The sequence below is a fragment of the Tiliqua scincoides genome, chromosome 3 (genome assembly GCF_035046505.1).
Source record: "Tiliqua scincoides isolate rTilSci1 chromosome 3, rTilSci1.hap2, whole genome shotgun sequence".
Taxonomy (NCBI): Eukaryota; Metazoa; Chordata; class Lepidosauria; order Squamata; family Scincidae; genus Tiliqua; species Tiliqua scincoides.
In genome coordinates, this window is record NC_089823.1 from 61,505,377 (window position 1) to 61,512,723 (window position 7,347).

Sequence of the window (7,347 nt, forward strand, 5' to 3'; positions counted from 1 at the left end):
TCTGAAGCATGCGATTCCATTTATGTATTGTCTACACTGGTTGCCAATCCATTTTGGGGGCTAAATTGTTGGCTATTCAGTTTTAAAGTGGAATATCAATAAGTTATTCAAATAAATAACAAATAATAGGATATAACCTTAAGACAGGATTCTGAGCTTTGGGGATTGCTCTCAAGCCCTCTGATTCTATGGCTGCTTATTATGCCTATAAAAGGTGGAATGAAAAGATAAGCTGAATCAACACACAGGAACTACAAGGGGATTTCTTACATGGCAATGAATCATATGTTATGCACTCAGAAATGCATAGAGCTACCCTTCAGTTGTCATGAGCAAAATAGGCAAACAGATATACCTAATCTGTGAAAAATCTTCTAGGCTGAGTCATGGAGTGAATTATCAAATCATTGCATGATTTTTCCGGCTTTAGATACAGTAGTCAGAATGTGCATGCATGCACGCACAGACACAGAGCACTCCTTTTTAGGTGTAAATGTCTTGATATACATACGCATGGTCAGCATTGATAACACAGGCCAACACACAGTTTGCTTCCTTAAACGTTACACCAATTCCTGGGTATATTTGGGGTGCCAATTCCAAAAATGGCACCCGTTTTGCCCTATCACGTCTAGTTTTGGAGATATAGTATAGCCTCATTAGTGAATGGTTCAAGCAGCTTCCTCATGAGAAAACCATGATGTAGGCTTCCTCATGAGGAAGCTGCTTGAACCATTAACTAATGAGGCTATACTATATCTCCAAAACAAGATGTGATAGGGCAAGACGGATAGGCCATTTCTGGAATTGGCACCCCAAATTCATATCAAACCACCATAAAGTTAGGGAAAAACTTTTCTGACTCTCAATTTTGTAGGCCTGTGTTATTACGGACAGCCCAATCCTAACCTGTGACAAAACAGCAGGGCCACAAGGCCTGTGTTGTATCCAACACAGATTGGGAGGCAGCTGGAAGTCACCTTGGGGTAAGGGGATATTTTTCGTCTTACCCCATGTCAACCCCAGCTTGCCTTATGGCCTGCTCAGATCTGTGCCAGTGATTTAACTGGTGCAAATCTGAGCAGCCTCTGTAAGGCTGTCCAACCTAGGAGTGGGGGTTTGATACTCCTTGAGCTGCTACCACCAAGTCCACTTCCCATTCTGCCTTGCCCCACCCAGAAATGCCCCCTCACCCCCAGAATGCCTTTCCACCACCCTCTCCCACCCCATGTGCCGCCTGGTGAAAACTCGCGTTCCTCAGCTGGGGTAGGAATGGAATCTGGTACTGAACGTCATTGTGCCTCATGGCACATTTCCAACACTCCTGAGCTGGTGTAGGGGGCCTGCGCCACCACAAGTCATTTTTAGGATTGTGCTGTTAGATACATATATGTCCCCCTCAAAACCGCTGTGCTGTTGCACCTTTACAGATGCACCCATATGGGTGAACTCCAGACAAGTGGTTGTAGTATCAAAGTGTGTGTGCTTGAGCTTTCCAAGATGGCTTCTGTTCAGTCAACAGTTCAATTACACAGGTCTGCAACCAAAAAGCTGTTTTCATAATTTTATCTGATTCTTATGTTTTTTGGTGCGCTGAATTCGAAAATGATCACCGTTTTTTCCTGGGACGTCAGGTTTTTTCACAATCGAAATGTGCCTTGGTCAAACAGGTAGCTGGAAATCGCTAAATTTCAAATTCATCATACTTGGGGAAAGAAAACTGAACATGGAAAAACAAATTTATTTTCAGTCAGTGCTCCCAAAAACACGAAAATACACGTTCTAGACTTAAAAGCAAAAATTTGTTGTTGGAAGGTACATCTTTTGCATGGTACAGACATCGGGAAAAAGACTTTCTGTCTTACTTTTTTCATGAGGGCAATTTGGTGTTTTGCTCTGATTTAGAGGGGTTGATGGCTCAGTTCCACATTCAGTATGATTCTTCTGAATGGAGGCTTTTCATTGACTCTTCCAAAAGAAGCTTAAAAGCAGTTTTACTTCACAATGGTGGCCGTTATGCATCCATTCCTGTTGCTCATTCGGTGTACTTGAAGGAGACTTATGAGAACTTGGAGTTGGTACTCAAGAAAGTGGGTTATCAAAACCAAAACTGGTTGGTATGTGGGGATTTTAAAGTATTGTGTATGCTGCTGGGACAACAGGCTGGGTACACCAAATACCCTTGTTTTCTATGTTTATGGGACAGTAGAGACCGACAAAAATCACTGGAAGCAAAAAAATTGGCCACCAAGAAGTCTAGTTGTTGGTGAAAAGAATGTTCTCAGAGGTACATTGGTACCCCCTGAGAAGGTTTTATTACCACCACTCCATATAAAATTAGGATTAATGAAGCAATTTGTTAAGGCACTTCCCAAAGATAGCGAATGCTTCAAGTACTTGGGATCCAAGTTTCCAGGTTTAATGGAGGCAAAACTGAAAGAGGGTTTTTTTGTTGGCCTGGATATTAGAAAACTCATATCCGACAAAGACTTCATCAGTTCAATGACTCCAACTCAAAAAGAAGCGTGGGTTGCCTTTACTGTGGTCATAAATAACTTTTTGGGAAACCAAAAGGACCCAAATTACAAGGAAATGTTGGAAACAATGTTGAAAGTGTTCCACAAGCTTGGTTGCTCCATGAGCTTAAAAGTCCATTTTCTCAACTCACACCTTGACTATTTTCCTGAAAATTTGGGAGCAGTGAGTGAAGAGCAGGGAGAATGTTTCCATCAAGATATAAAAGAAATGGAAAGAAGGTATCAAGGGAAATGGAGTGTAACGATGATGGCTGACTACTGCTGGATGTTGTATAGGGATCTTCCGGAAGCCACCTACAAGAGGAAAAGCTCAAAAAGAAGTTTAGAGTTTAAAAAAAGACGATTTCACAAGCAATCTACTTGAGTGTGGTGTTAATTTTGTTGTCACCTGTGCAAATGAGTTAATATTTTTCATGTAAATAAAATATTTGCGTTAAGAGATTTTTTAAAACGATGACCACCTGTTTGTTCGAAAACCTGACATCCCAGGACAAAACTGCTATCGTTTTTGGATTCAGCGCACCAAAAAATGTAAGAATCAGTCAACAAAACCAAAACAGCTGTCCAAAATTTTTTTTTTTGCAGACCTGTGTTATCTGCCTACTGTTTTTCATGATAGTTAAGCAAAGATAATTTTGCAGCAAGCTATGTTCCACAGATGCAGAATAAAATGCTCCAGAGCAGCGTTTCTCAGACCGTGGGTCGGGACCCACTAGGTGGGTCATGAGCCAATTTCAGGTGGGTCCCCATTCATTTCAATGTGTATTGTATTTTTAATATATTAGATGCTACTAAGGTATGTGACTGCATTTGGGGAAAAGTTACAGACCTGTACTTTTAACAAGCTACTATGTATATTCTTTTAACAATGATAGCCAATGAGACTTACTCCTGGGTAAGGGTGGGTAGGACTGCAGCCTAGGATTGTTAAAAATGTTCCTGCTTGATTATGTCACTTCTGGTCAGGACATCACTTCCGGTGGGTCCTGACAGATTTTCATTCTAAAAAGTGGGTCCCAGTGCTAAATGTATGAGAACCACTGCTCTAGAGAATTCTTTTCCATATATTGTTTCCATATATCTTACAGGATGGCAAAGGGTTTCTAGAGACCTTTGTCAAAGAGGATTTGGTTTGCTGGATATGTGGTTGACATATTCGAATTTGTTAATTAAATTGTATTTCAACTAAGATTATTTTCATTGCCTCTTAACGGTACATTTGTATGGAGAACATTTCCCCAAATTATGTCCTATTTCGACTGTAATATCAAACGTATTTACCAGGAGGTAAGTCTCACGGCCCTCAGCAGGACTTCTGCTGAGTTACCATGTTTGCTTAGAATTGGACTTTCAGGGTAATGAATTTAAGACTTATATGCTCAGCTCTCTTATTGACAGATTTTGCCTACCTAAACATGGAAATTGAAATCCTTTTAGCATGCTATATTACAGGAGCTATACTTTCGCAATGATTTGTGCTCCAATATGTTCTATGAAATTATGACAAGATTGTGTGTACTTGAGTGTCTAACCACTATGTCTCAGTTCTGACCGAGTTCAGTTATGACTACAATTGTTGCTGTCCATGTCAGTTACGATTCCGTTTCTGTGGCTCTTGCATTAGTCTGTGGCTCTTGCATTAGAATCGGGCAGCAATTCTAATTGGGCTGCCCATTCCATAGTGGGCTGAAATGGTGCTGAAATGGTCGCCTCCGTATCCTGTGGGGGCAAGGAGGCAGCTGGACGTCTCCTTGAGGTAACATTAAACAGCCTACCCAATGGGGCTATGAGGATTAGGGCCAGCTGAAATGCTGGTGCAGAAGTGAGTAGCTCTGTGTACAGATTTCAGGCTTGGGATTGAGGTTAGGATGTGGCGGAGGTCTAAGTCCAACTCCAGAACCACAACACCATCCTGGCTCTTATCAACCATCATGCATCGCCCACCCTTTCCTGCCAGAGCACACTTTGTGGCCATTTTCCAGCAGTTGCCACCAGTGGATTGCACATTCCGCTGGCAGCGAGGCCCATCTCTCATAGAATCATAGAGCTGAAAGAGACACTGTTAGCAATCTAGTTCAACCCCTTGTTCACTGCAGAAAAAAAACCCAAGCTAGACCACCCTCTGTCCGGCCTCTACTTGAAAGCCTCCATTAAGGGAGATCTCCATCTCTCTCCGCATAAATAAACACACCTACAAAAAGGGCAGAGAGTGGGGTGGAGAAACCATGTTGTACCAATATCTTTGAGTGAGCTCAACCTGTGCTTTCCCAAGCAAAGCCAGGTATATTAGTATGCACTCTTGGATGAGAGGTCTTTTCTTTTCCTTCAGTTTTCATTTCAACCAATCTCAAGGTCTTCAAGAAGGTTATAAGTCATAGCAGATTCTTGCATTTGTTCAGTCCAGGAATAGAACTCTTGGGTTGGTACAAGCACAGTTTGGCCCTTTTGATCTTGTTCCACAAACATCAGGCTTTAAAAACATCAGTGGCTCAGACCATTTTAATCGGTTCAAGATAAAATGACAGATCAATTGTCTTTAGCTGACTGTCTTTAGCTTTGAAGTTTGGAGTATGAACAAATTAGGTTCAAACTGGAATTGATGCACAGGCAAAGGAGTTCAAGGGGAATTTTTGTTTTTGGAGGGGGGAGGATTTGAGGTCTAAGCATCTTTGGCCAATCTGATTAACATCTAAATGTAGTTTTAGTATGTACCACACTAAAGTCTCAGATATGTTGTTTATCTGAAGATTTCTATCTTCTTCCACATATGAATGTTTTGTTTTTTCCAGTGCAACGTTGTTTTTATCATTTTGGGGGAGGAAATGTCATTTCTAGTGAACAAATAGAGCTACACAAAATATTTGTACAAATTTGATTATCTGAACAAAAGGTACTAGAATTATTTTCTGAAAATGTCTTACGAAATCAGAGCCAGCAGTGCCTGGTGTGTAAAGAGGTAAATAAATTCTTTTCTTTGATTCCGCTCAGCGCCACGAGTTCTACGTCTTTTAAGGTTCAGTTGTCCTTTAAATTCCTCTACCAAATCTGTATACTGAGCTTAGTTTACTGGAACAAGTTTAAAGTAACAAAATCCAAACCTTTCAAGTTTAATGTAAAGTTTTTGGCATTGGCTTAATGGCAAGGAAGAATCCTCTTTCCTGTGTTTAATTTAACCCATGTGTAGAATTGCACATGCTGTGGGATCTAGGTTTTAATTATAGTTGTTAACAATCTATCTGGGCCCTAGGAAGTGGCGAGAAAACTTTTGCCACCTAAGAAAATAAGAGTAATGTTTTCAGGGCACTTCCTCTCTATCAAAAACTGATGATCAGCTATCAGAAGCTTTGTTAGTATTCATATTACTCTTATTTCTAAGAAGCAGTGGTGAATGATGGTGGCAGCATGAGACAGTTGCTCCCAGTCACCTTGGCTGGCTTTCTGTTGCTGCATTCCAGCTTCCTTCCGCTCTAAGTCTAGTGCTGCTGAAGCTGTTTCTGGGCAAATGGCCACTGCTGTGATGTTTGCTTTAGATAGACTGCAGCTGGCCGAGTGGGTGTTTCAGGCAGGCTGTAGAAAATAAGCTCCTCTGCCTCTGTTCCTGGTAAAAGAACTTCCTGGTTGCTTTTGATTTTAAGATATTTTTCTAGAACATGTGTGTTGTGAGTTATCTAGGGAGTGGCACACCAATGAAGACACAAACATTAATCGTAAACACGCTTGTGCTGGTCAGCTCCAAGATCTCATGCCTGAGAGCTGTGGTTTCCTTTTTTTTTTCCCACTGAAAGCAGACCAGCACTCCTGATCTCCCAAACTTCCACTCCCTACTATGAAATTGACACGTGAGTGTGGGAAGCAGTTATCCTCTCCGCTTTCATTTTTTTAAATATCAGACAATAGCCCCAGTAGATGGCAGTTGGCATTTAATGTGTTCTCTTGGACACTGGGCAGTTTGAGTGAGAGATACAGAAGAGATATCATTTTGATGCTGAGTTATTTCAAAGTTGGAAGAATAATCATAACTCTATAATACAGCCCCACATGCCTTTTCTTTGGGATTAGAAAGATCAGGAGAAATGAAATTCCAGGCTCTGGAGTGCAGGAATGGGAGAAAGGGGCTTATCACACAAATGGCATGTAGCTTCACCAGACTTTGATGGCACTCAGCTAGTGTTGGTTAAAAAAATCTGTGCTTTAGCAGCTCTAGAGATCAGTTATACATAAAGAACCGAGAACTGGAAAATATTGACTAGTTCTTCCATAGAAAGGCTTTTTATAATGCAAACAACAAGTTCTTAGTAGTCTTATGCAGTTCTTTTTTTTTTTTAAGATTGTGAGCCCTTTGGGACAAGGAACCATTTATTGATTTAATTTACTATGTAAACTGCTTTGTGAACTACTCCTGTTGAAAAGCAATATATAAATATTCTTAAGAATAATATATGTGTTGACAATTACATTACCAATCCTTGCTTGCAAAATGCCAGTGAGTGCCTTGTCCTTTAATTAAGAGAGCAAACCAAAGAATCTGTATAAAACAAGGAAGAAGTATCATTACTAAGGACCTGAAGAGGAACGTTTACCACCCCACCACTTATCCTAATCCTAACTGCGCGCCATGTGGTGATGCAACAGCACCAACGTGGTGCCTGCTTGTACCCTGCAGGGAGAGGTTTTGCCTCCAGGGGCTTCCATGGAGCAAGGGAACATTGCCAGGCCACTAGGTCTCTTTGAACCTGTGCCAGCTTCGTGGCTGGTCCAGGTCCATGAGGACACATGAAAGTGGCTTGAGCCCAGAAAGGGGGCTTGGATT